We start from the raw sequence: 13,160 nt of genomic DNA, 5'->3' as shown, positions 1-13,160 counted from the left end.
AATCCAATGTATTTAGAAATAAGTAAAAAGATGAAGGAATTCGATTCTCACATAAATCCAAAGCACATATATACTATATTAAATACAAATAGGCGAGGTATATATTTTACTGTATTGGAAGCATTTAATTTGAAAAAAGTTATCGAAAAATCTTTTGAAAAAATTACTGATGAATCTGCCAATGTAAATTCGTTTGAGCATTCAGAACAAGATAATAAAAATTTTCGATTAATTATCTCAGAAAAAAATTGGAACGATATAAAGCCTGTTGCAAAGCAATATAACAATCGTCGTTATTTAAAACTCAAACCCGGAGAATGGTCAAATATATTTGCCGCGAAAATATGGGAGCAGACAAAAATTCCTTGTGCCTTCACATTCAAAAATGCGACTGTTTTTCCAAGCCTCAATGCAAAATCTTTTGTTCGATTTAATGCTGTATGTAAAGAATGCAAGGCAATATTACGCGGAAAAATGTATAAAAAGCCAAATGATGGATAGGATGCAATATTTGATTGCAATTTATTTGGTTTCGATAAAGAAATTGTCCACATTAAAAAAAGACATTTGAAAGGGTCTCTTCGTCGAAAAATTGCTAGTCACTTAGTGGACGCAAAAAAACAAGCGACTATTTGGCGCGTTGAGGAAGCAAACCGAATAATGGAATTTGGCGATAAAAATCCGCCAATTTTATATTCGCCGCGAGTTTTGCGCAAAGCTAAGCAGGGCGAAATAGATAATCGTTTAGGGATCGACAATAATCATGACGCCATTCAAAATTTACAAATTTTTAAATATACTAAAGTGCCCGGTTCGATACATGCAATAGGCTTAGATCCTTTCTATGTCATGTATTGGTCTAAAGAACAAATGGCGATGTACAAGTCAATTAATCGGAACAGAAATGCTTATTTCACTATGGATGCTACAGATAGCATAGCAAAGGCATTAATTTTACCTGATGGAACAAAATCTCCCCATCTCTTTTTATATCAATGCATGATCGTTCCGAAAGATAAACGGGGTATTCCTGTGTTCCAAATGATTTCAACGAAACAAGATGCAGCCCTTTTGACGTACTTTTTAATTGAAATTCGAAGAGCCGGTGCTACGGTGCCATCTGTAACAATAACGGATCATAGTCGAGCAATGCTAGCCGCTCTAGCTCGCGCATTTGCAGATTGCGCTGACCTAAAGCATTATCTGCAATGTTGCTATGATATATCCGTACAAAATAAAGAAACATTTTTATCTGCTTCATATTTAAGATTAGACGTTAGCCATGTCATTAAAATTATAGCCAACTGGGAATGTTTACGACATCAGCCACGAAAAGTACGTCAATTTTATCTAAGATGCGTATCTCAAGCGTATAAAATGCAATCCGTGGAAGAATTATATTCTTTTTTAACGTCCTTACTCGTTGTAGCCCTAAGCGAAGAAGTAGGTTACATAGATGACACGTCTGTTCCAGCTCAAGCGTGCTTGCAATCTATTAATGATTGTATTAAAGGTATATGCATCGAGGAATCTGACAATATAAAATGTGAAATATCATCTATATCAGATGACTTCGATTATGAGGAAATTCCATTATCGTGGCAAGAATGGAGCAATGGAGTATATACGAAAGCTAATACTTTAGCATTAAAATCACGCAATGGAAACATTGTTAATGCTTTTTATAATCCGAAAGCTGCTCAAAAAATAAAAGATTTAATTAAAAATTTACCATTATGGACTGGCATTATGCGTCCTTATTTTAAAGCGGGAATGGAAATTGCAACGTCTTCTTCGGTGGAATCAATTTTCGCTGAATATAAAAGTAGACTTTTTAAGGGTTGTATTCCAATGAGAGTGGACAAATTAGTGATCAGTCATTTGCATTATCTTGACGGCAGATTGCGTTTAGATTTTGCTGCAGAGCAAGAATCTGAAATTTCCGCCAAACAGAATTTACAGAAATCTACATCGTCTGATTCTATCAATGACGTATCATTCCTACATTCAACGTCGATTTATGAAAATACAAATAAATCTATGACATCTACTACAAAAAATTCCGATGATAATGAAAAAGCCTATGTAATATCGGATTTATCTGAAAATTCGGATAATGATAATAAGGAAGCACATGTCATATCGGGTTTATCTGAAATTTCGGATAATGATAATAAAGAAGCACATGTCATATCGGATTTATCTGAAATTTCGGATAATGATAATAAGGAAGCACATGTCATATCGGATTTATCTGAAATTTCGGATAATTCCTTAAATTATAAAGAAAATTGGATGGGCTTAATAAATAAAAATACCAAAAAGTATAGCACCATTAAAAGAAAAACATATTTAGATAAATGTCCCGAATGGGACAGTGTTGAATCGAACAATGCAATTATGATACCGGTAATAAAAAATGGAAATTTATGCCAACCGGTAAAATTGCAAGGAGCAAATATAATGGTTCGAAATACATGTGCTTTCGATGCTCTCCTTCACATTACAGTACACATGATAGGTATGCATGTGCAATATAAAAATAAATTACTAAGAATTGACGATCGCTTTTTGCAATTGGCATTAAAAATTGCATCTACAGGAAAAGTCTGTAAAAACGAATATGCAGAAAGGGCCTCTTTTCTTATTGAAACAACATTATTTCAATCATCGAAATATACCAGACGCTTCAATTCTTTAGATGCGATGTGCAACGCTGCTCATTTAGCAGAGTATACTTTCGTCGCTCTGCCAAGTTTTATAAGAAATAAAACATGCAAAGTATGCAATGTTTCGAACGAAAGAAAATTTCCAGCTATGAGCATAAATGTTGACATATTATTGAATAGAGGCCTCCAAGATATTCAAGATGCTCTGAATGACACACTGACATTCAAACAAACATGTATCAAATGCAATAATGCATGCGATATATATGAAACTTATGGACCACAAATTATGATTGATACAAGTATTTTAACAGACAGCAATTATTTAAAAACTGTTAAAATAAAATCAAATATATACAATTTAGATAATATTGCCAAAAATATTATTATAGCGAATAATAAATATGTACTTAGAGGCGTTATAAATTATTTGAACGATATGCGTCACTATGTCGCTTTGTTATTTACAGGAGCTTCTTGGTACGAATACGACGACCTAAAATCGAAACGAATAGAAATATCACCGACCAACTACGCAATTACGCCGCATGTACTATTATATGTTCAATAAAATAAGTATATAATATAACCTCTTATAATAAATATTCTAACCTATTATATTATATTATATAAAATTATATATTATAAAATATTTAACCTATTTAAAATTTTAAAAATTTGTTAAATAAACAAAAAAATATAAACAAATAAAACACAAAAAAATTTAAAAATAAAACAAAATTTTTTTAAATAAAATAAAATAAAAAAACAAAAAAAAACAAAAAAACAAAACAAAAAACAAAAAGAGGAACCATAATCTCGTCACGTCCACGCCGTGGTTCTGGGTTATGCTAAGAACGAGACAAAAATTATTTAAACAATACGCTTTTATAATGATAAATTATTCTGAAAATGCATAAAGTTGTATTACAAAGTCAATTTGTGTATATACGTTTGGCGTTTTGGGCAATCTAATTTGTGATTAAAATGTGCGTTTTTCACAAATATTCAGATAATTCTTCCAAATAAAAAATTTATTAATTGTTTTAAATATCAGAACTCTTTAGAAATGTATTGTATATGGCAAATACTATACGAGAACTACTTTAGAATAAGCAGAACTCTTGAAAATCGACTGGCGTCTCACCTTTAAAGTCGAAAAAATGCATTTTTCGATCAAAATAATTAGTTACAAAAATTTCTAATTGTTTTAATTATCAGAACTCTTTGGAAAGGCAATGTACATGCCCAGAACTATATGAGAACTGCTTTAGAATAAGCAGAACTCTTGAAAATCGACTGGCGTCTCATCTTTAGACTCGAAAATATGCATTTTTCGGGCAAAATAATTGTTTAACAAATTTTTTTATTGTTTTAATTATCAGAACTCTTTGGAAATGTAATGTACATGCCCACAACTATATGAGAACTGCTTTAAATGAAGCAGAACTCTTGAAAATCGACTGGCGTCTCACCTTTAAAGTCGAAAAAATGCATTTTTTGGTCAAAATAATTACTTAAATAAATTTCTATGTGTTTTAATTATCAGAACTCTTTGGAAATGTAATGTACATGCCCAGAACTATATGAGAACTGCTTTAAATGAAGCAGAACTCTTGAAAATCGACTGGCGTCTCACCTTTAGACTCGAAAATATCCATTTTTCGGGCAAAATAATTGTTTAACAAATTTTTTAATTGTTTTAATTATCAGAACTCTTTGGAAAGGCAATGTACATGCCCAGAACTATATGAGAACTGCTTTAGAATAAGCAGAACTCTTGAAAATCGACTGGCGTCTCACCTTTAGACTCTGAAATATGCATTTTTCGGGCAAAATAATTGTTTAACAAATTTTTTTATTGTTTTAATTATCAGAACTCTTTGGAAATGTAATGTACATGCCCAGAACTATATGAGAACTGCTTTAAATGAATCAGAACTCTTGAAAATCGATTGGCGTCTCACCTTTAAAGTCGAAAAAATGCATTTTTCGGTCAAAATAATTAGTTAAAAAAATTTCTAATTGTTTTAATTATCAGAACTCTTTGGAAAGGCAATGTACATGCCCAGAACTATATGAGAACTGCTTTAGAATAAGCAGAACTCTTGAAAATCGACTGGCGTCTCATCTTTAGACTCGAAAATATGCATTTTTCGGGCAAAATAATTGTTTAACAAATTTTTTTATTGTTTTAATTATCAGAACTCTTTGGAAATGTAATGTACATGCCCACAACTATATGAGAACTGCTTTAAATGAAGCAGAACTCTTGAAAATCGACTGGCGTCTCACCTTTAAAGTCGAAAAAATGCATTTTTTGGTCAAAATAATTACTTAAATAAATTTCTATGTGTTTTAATTATCAGAACTCTTTGGAAATGTAATGTACATGCCCAGAACTATATGAGAACTGCTTTAAATGAAGCAGAACTCTTGAAAATCGACTGGCGTCTCACCTTTAGACTCGAAAATATGCATTTTTCGGGCAAAATAATTGTTTAACAAATTTTTTAATTGTTTTAATTATCAGAACTCTTTGGAAATGTAATGTACATGCCCAGAACTATATGAGAACTGCTTTAAATGAAGCAGAACTCTTGAAAATCGACTGGCGTCTCACCTTTAGACTCGAAAATATGCATTTTTCGGGCAAAATAATTGTTCAACAAATTTTTTAATTGTTTTAATTATCAGAACTCTTTGGAAATGTAATGTACATGCCCAGAACTATATGAGAACTGCTTTAAATGAAGCAGAACTCTTGAAAATCGACTGGCGTCTCACCTTTAAAGTCGAAAAAATGCATTTTTCGGTCAAAATAATTAGTTAAAAAAATTTCTAATTGTTTTAATTATCAGAACTCTTTGGAAAGGCAATGTACATGCCCAGAACTATATGAGAACTGCTTTAGAATAAGCAGAACTCTTGAAAATCGACTGGCGTCTCACCTTTAGACTCGAAAATGTGCATTTTTCGGGCAAAATAATTGTTCAACAAATTTTTTAATTGTTTTAATTATCAGAACTCTTTGGAAATGTAATGTACATGCCCAGAACTATATGAGAACTGCTTTAAATGAAGCAGAACTCTTGAAAATCGACTGGCGTCACACCTTTAGACTCGAAAATATGCATTTTTCGGGCAAAATAATTGTTTAACAAATTTTTTAATTGTTTTAATTATCAGAACTCTTTGGAAATGTAATGTACATGCCCAGAACTATATGAGAACTGCTTTAAATGAAGCAGAACTCTTGAAAATCGACTGGCGTCTCACCTTTAGACTCGAAAATATCCATTTTTCGGGCAAAATAATTGTTTAACAAATTTTTTAATTGTTTTAATTATCAGAACTCTTTGGAAAGGCAATGTACATGCCCAGAACTATATGAGAACTGCTTTAGAATAAGCAGAACTCTTGAAAATCGACTGGCGTCTCACCTTTAGACTCGAAAATATGCATTTTTCGGGCAAAATAATTGTTTAACAAATTTTTTAATTGTTTTAATTATCAGAACTCTTTGGAAAGGCAATGTACATGCCCAGAACTATATGAGAACTGCTTTAGAATAAGCAGAACTCTTGAAAATCGACTGGCGTCTCACCTTTAGACTCGAAAATATGCATTTTTCGGGCAAAATAATTGTTTAACAAATTTTTTAATTGTTTTAATTATCAGAACTCTTTGGAAATGTAATGTACATGCCCAGAACTATATGAGAACTGCTTTAAATGAATCAGAACTCTTGAAAATCGACTGGCGTCTCACCTTTAAATTCGAAAAAATGCATTTTTCGGTCAAAATAATTAGTTAAAAAAATTTCTAATTGTTTTAATTGTCAGAACTCTTTGGAAAGGCAATGTACATGCCCAGAACTATACGAGAACTGCTTTAGAATAAGCAGAACTCTCGAAAATCGACTGGCATCTCACCTCGACATCTATAGCTATTGGTATCCGGTTGTCTTTATTTTTGTTTAATTAGTGTTTTTTGCTTTTAAAAGGTAGAACTCTTCTTAGAAGTCATGTAGAACTATAGATCTTTTCATTTCTGATAATTACTGATAAGGAAAACGCCGTAGGACAAAGTGAGACGCTGCGTGAACTTGACGTCTCAGTTTGTCCGAATCGATTTTTTTGCTTTAATGGCCAGAACTATTTGTTTAAACTATCAGGAACTCTAGAACTATTGTAAATAAAGCCAGAACTCTTATTTATTTATAAGTTTCCACAAAATGAGACGCCAACTTCACACACACCATAAATTAACAGCATTTAAAGAACCAAGACATTTAGCAATTTTTTTATCTGATAAATGTATAAAGATAGGATCTTCGCGTACAGGAGGTAATTGAAGCAAGTCTCCGAATAAAAGAATATGCTTTCCACCAAACCAACCATCATCGCAATCACTAGTGTCAAAAATCTCAGACAATCGAAGATGTATATATATTAAAGTCAAATTAGATATCATTGACACTTCATCAATTACAAAAAGAATAACATCTTTAAGATCTGCTCCTAAAACTTTCAATACATGATCAGATAATTGTTTATACTTAGGAGTTTGACCATGTTCAACGAGTAATTGAAGCAATCTATGAACTGTCAAACCATCTATATTAAATGCTGCTATACCAGTAGGTGCTGCTACAGCAGTATCTTTGTTGAGATTTTGTTTTATTCAGCATTTAATAGTCTTGATTAAGAAACTTTTTCCAGTACCACCTTCTCCGCTAACATATAATCGTAATATTGATTTATCGGACTCTACAACATTGATAACTTTATCAAATACTCGTTTTTGATCCGTATTTAATTTTATTATCATTTCAGATACATCAATTTCTCGAATCGCTCTATCACCAAGATCTTTAAAATCTTGCATTGCTTCACCAACCTCTATATTTTGAATACCTATCGCATTTTCAGGATTATCCTGAGACTGCTCTTTTTGTAAATCGTCATCTAAGCATTGCTGAACTAACTGTTTTGCAGTTTCAAATGCTTTTTGCAATTCTTCTAATCTTTCATGATATTGCAATGCTTCTACAAGATGCAGTTTTACTTTGTGAAACGATTCGGCATAAGTATCGCATTCATTTTTAAGATCCTCTAATTTTCGCCATGGTTTAAACATAAGTAATAACGGAAAGAAATAATTTTCCGGCTGTGTATTAACATTATATCTATAATTATTAATAAGATATCCGCGCTGTCGCCGTTTAAGATAACAACCATTAACTATTTTATAATATTCAATATACTTATTTTTCGGTTTGATCTTCGAGATATCGTACCACTGTGCAAATTCATAAAGAGACGTATTTTCTAGTTCGTTTGGTCTATGTGGATAATGATCATCTATCAAAGATTGATAAAATATATCTGTAGATTCAGCATCAAGAGCTTCAATTTCTCTGCGACTTTTTAATTTTCTATATCGTATTTGATTAACATCTAATTATCTGATGGTTGTATTTCGATCAGTTCCATACAAAGGAATACCTAACAATGTATCAGCAGCTTCGAGAGCTCCACATTCTCTATTATTCGTAAATCGCAAAGCAATATTCCAAAGATGACTCGCTAATGATTTGTTTTTGTTATCCTTGCTATCAAGAATAGTCTCAGACAATTCACTTTTTCCCGCTTTATTCATATATTTAGTAATATACCAGGTAAGCAGCGATGATTTTTCACCAATAAATTGTATATCCATATTATCTTCCCATGCAGTAAGAAGAACAGGATTATAGTCATTTATATTAACTTCATTATCCGTTCGAGGAAGATCATAAAGTCTACTTTTATGTTTCAATTGTTTTCTACCGGCTATCGAAGTTGCCACATCTCTCATATTCAAAGTTTCAGTAACGGGACGAGGAAATCCAAAACGACATCGACGAATAACTTTACGTCCTACTTTTTTAGAGCGAAGACAATAATCGTTATGTATATGTCGCTGATATGTATCAACACGACTGTATAATAATGGCGAAATATTTTTATCCGGCATTTTGCAGCTTATATGTTGTAAAATAAATTTGGAGACTTCTTCCATAGTAGATTCACCGAAAATCAATGCATTTTTAATCCAAATTAATAAGTGAAAATGTTGTATACCTCTACCTTGATATTCTCGTCGCCAGAAATAGTGCGTTACTTTTCCAATTGGATGATCTTTGGACTTGATAAAGTCAAGCATTGCCCGAAACTTATTATCGAGAAACCTGGATGTTGATACAGGATCTCTAGCAATGAGTACGCTACCGCTTAAGGAAGCGTCATGCCATCCATTTACTTCACGAATATATTCACCTAAATCTTCTCATAACCACTCACTTGGACTTAGTGTTAAAAACCATGTCGCAGGCCCATAATGCTGTGTCATACAATTTAAATCACTTCTCGGTCTACGCCAATATTGCTCCGTATTTCGAAGTGTGGCAAATATTGTATTCAAATTAGATTTCAACAATTCTTTCGACATTGCGTTTAAGTATTCTGCAGCTGTATAACGAAGTCGCGGATTAGTTACATTCATTTTATGAAAAATTTCACGACTTAATTGACGCATATTTGCATCGTTCAATAAATAAAATAAGTATTGTTGATTTAATCTATACTGTGGATGTTTAGATGTCAAACGACATTTAATAAATTCATGATCATGAAGTTTAACCTGTCTAATCTCACGTTGTCCATTAATACCAGAAGAATATAAATCTGGAAAACACATTAAATCTATAAATGTTGCTCACGATTATTCAAAGGCAAGTCCTGAATTTTTAACATTTGATATAAGGCTGTCGCAGTTTTATTTGCTTTCTTTTCATATAAGGGATAGATAGTATATTGTTCGCAATAGCCATCGTTTTCAGCATTAGTAACTTGAGTTAACATTGCTTTCCGATGGCCTTCTGTATCATTTTTGATCTCTTCTATCGGATCATTTAATAATTTAGTCTCATCATCAGCCACTTCTGCATTATCTTCTGTCTCTTCCATTTGGAATTCAGAATTTTTTAATTTTGGTAAACGTAAATCATTGTGATTATTTGGCAATATAATATGAGAGTATAAAGTATTGTTGCGCTTTAACCACGTTAAAGCGTCAAATACTTTTTTAACATCAACTACCTCTTCCCAAATAATCTTTGATTTTGTCGGGATACCTCTAACTAATATATATAATTCATGATTAATATTTATTGGATCAGTTTTAGAACATAATTTATTCAATGTCTCCTGTAACGGAAGTGGTAAATGAAATGTTCTACCTTTAACTTTTGGTACCATTTGTCTTTGAGGCAACTTTTTACTCATAACAGTTCCCATTTTGAGGACAGTTTGAAACGCTTTAGCTCTTTGTATAAGAATTTTTTCGAATGTATTAAGAGATGATATTACTTCAGGCACCTGATTTGTAAAGAAATTATTTAAGACATAGTATGCAGGCATTAAGCCTTTACGAAATTTGCTTGCACAATAATTACATATATATTGAGCATCAACTTTTTGTTGTACATACGTCATTAAATCTCTCCAAATTTGTCTGAAGACTATTGACTTTAGAAACATTTTTTTTATAACACAATCTCTCGCACGATACGCAAACATGTCGTGGTGTGTCCACTGAGCGTTTAGTCAAGGCTTTAAATGCTTTACGATACTTAAAAATAATATCATCATCACTCAAAATTGTATCAGTCTGTTTATTATGTCTATACATATCTACTTTTTCCTGTGCGGAACTTACAATTTCATTCAATGTGTTCATATCAGCATGATTTAATACATAATCTAGATTTTCCATCTTTCGATAAAAAACTGTAAGTTGGTAAATTAAACGCTTCATATATCTTACTTTTGGAAAATGAGGCGATAATAATTGAACTGGAAGAAACATTCCTTTGCAAAGTGTTAAATCAATATAACAGCTACGCGTATGACCCAATTTCTCATTTGAAGTTTTCATAGTACATTTATGAATACTTTGCATCAGTTTTGGTACATTCTTTAAATTACATGTATTTACGGTCGAGAAACTTTTGATAACGATCAATTAAAAGCGGATCGTTAATTTTACAGCTTGCAGTATTACACATCAGTTTTGGTTCATTCTTTAAAGTACATGTATTTACGGTTTTGAGAAACTTCTGAGAACGATCAATTAAAAGCGGATCGTTAATTTTACAGTTTGAAGTATTACACGACCAAGATTTTTTAGCTCGTTCTGTTATTAATGGTAATATGTTTACTACTTTTCTTTCTACATTCATTATCAAAGGTTCCAATGTATTTACATCATGATGATATGTAGACTCAATAAAATAATTTTCAGATGAGGCTGTATGTCTAGATTCGCCACATAGCGCAGTTAATTTGTCTTCAATTGTAGAACAATCTGCGATAAGAGTGAAATACACTTCCGATTTCTTTTTAATTAAACTTAACATTTTGTATATATTGCGAATATAATTTTTTCTAATGCACATACACCAACGTACAATTTTTTCGGCTTTCAATCCTTTCTCAATATGACCTTTAATATTGATTTTTTCAATAATATTTTTTATAAATATTTCAGAAGAATTACGAAGTTTTATGGTGTTTTTTGACCAGAATTGGTCATACTTTTTAGTAATTTTTTTGACAATATTGCTAGTTTTTATTTCAAATGTAGATTTTGTCTTGATGTTGTTCTGTTTTTTTTGTCTAATAATATCGCTTATTATAAAACCATTTGTGATTAGAATTCAATCTTCTTTGTCTATCTCGTTCATGCTCAAAGTTTTTCGAATAACGCATACGCTTTTGTGCGCGTTTATTTTCTAAATTTTGTTCATATCGATCACACTGTTTAGCGCGATTATCTTTTAAATTTCGTCTATATCGATCGCGCTGTTTAGCGCGGTTGTCTTCAAAGCTCTGTTTATACAGATCGTGCTGTTCAATTATTCTCGGAATCTTGCTCATATGAATCATGATTCTTAGCCTGATTATTTTCTAAATCTTATGTATAGCGTGCACGTTTATTTACACAGTGATTTTCCAAATCATGCTGCTTAATTTCTTCATAAATATTGTTTGTTTTCATGAACTTCTTTGGAGAATTTTCCATTAATTGTAATTGATTATTACTTAATTTTTTTTTACATTGGTAAATATGACGTTGCTTTTCTAAACGATTCAAACTTTGTTGTTCCATCTCACATCGCCGTATAGTACGTATACGGTTTGCTTCAGTTTCTCTTGCTTTTATTACTGCTAATGGAAGCACTTTTTGAAGAGCATATTGTGGATCTTGTGGAAAATGCTCAATAACATTAGATTCAAAAATCTTAATTAAATGCAAACGCATTAAACTATGGTCATATTTTATTTTTTCGGGTTTAATATTGAATAACAATGAAATTGCAAAGGCTATTGCAAAAACCCCGCAATCGCTACCGTTTGGTTGGTATTGTACAGTAGGAAATTTGACAGGAATTTTTTCAAAGTCATATGTTGGAAATAATCTTTTCAAGAATTGTTCATGATGTCTATACAATTTTTTATTATTTAATGAATCATAAATAAATATATTTTTTGTATCGTAATAACTACACACCCAATGTCCATCTGATGGACCTGATGAACTATGTAATATTTGTATATGCTTTTTATCAATTGACATAGGCTGAATAGTATCAGGAAGTTGTAATCGCCATGTTTCGACAGGTCTATAATCTGAACAATTTTGCAATAAATTGTCAAAATATTCCATATGTATATCGGTTAACCATTCACCTCGAATGATTATATCTTTATCCCTAGGTGATAGAATTCTATGCTTTTTTGTCTTTACAGACATTATTTATATATATTCGATAAAAATATAATAATTACAAAGATACAAACTTTTAGTAAATATGTAATAATTTATCGGCGCACAGCAGCCACTTTTTGAGGCGCACAGCAGCCTTGTATGGGCGCACAGCAGCCACTTTTTGTAGGTTCACAGCAGCCTTATATGGGCGCACAGCAGCCACTTTTTGTAGGCGCACAGCAGCCTTGTATAGGCGCACAGCAGCCTTGTATAGGCGCACAGCAGCCTTGTATAGGCGCACAGCAGCCTTGTATAGGCGCACAGCAGCTTGTATGGGCGCACAGCAGCCACTTTTTGTAGGCACAAAGCAGCCTTTTGTATTGGCGCACAGCAACCTTATATTCTTTTTAAAATTTTTCTTCTTTTCTTGATCTTCTTTTCTTCTTTTCTTGATTTTCTGTTCTTCTTTTCTTGAATCTTCTTAAACGTTGCTTAAATAAAAATTTAATTTAATTATAAATTTATAATACACATTTCACAAAAATAATAGCTGTAATTTATTAAAACATATCTTTATACATACAAATATATAGATAACAAATTATTTCTAAACTTAATTTTATAGGTGTTTTATTTTAATTTCCCTAGGCAAATATTTCAAAAAATATGAAAGAC

General features: G+C 31.7%; 1 pseudogene; it reads right to left on the bottom strand.

Annotated features, from left to right (window-relative positions):
• LOC145943231 (uncharacterized) overlaps window positions 1–10,490 on the bottom strand; it is a 21,805-nt pseudogene extending 11,315 nt beyond the window's left edge.
• Between the last annotated feature and the right edge of the window lie 2,670 nt (window positions 10,491–13,160).

The sequence above is a fragment of the Prenolepis imparis genome, unplaced genomic scaffold (genome assembly GCF_030444845.1).
Source record: "Prenolepis imparis isolate NDT839.2.m4 unplaced genomic scaffold, iyPreImpa1.0 SCAF_11, whole genome shotgun sequence".
NCBI lineage: Eukaryota > Metazoa > Arthropoda > Insecta > Hymenoptera > Formicidae > Prenolepis > Prenolepis imparis.
This window is presented reverse-complemented; position numbering and strand designations above follow the sequence as displayed.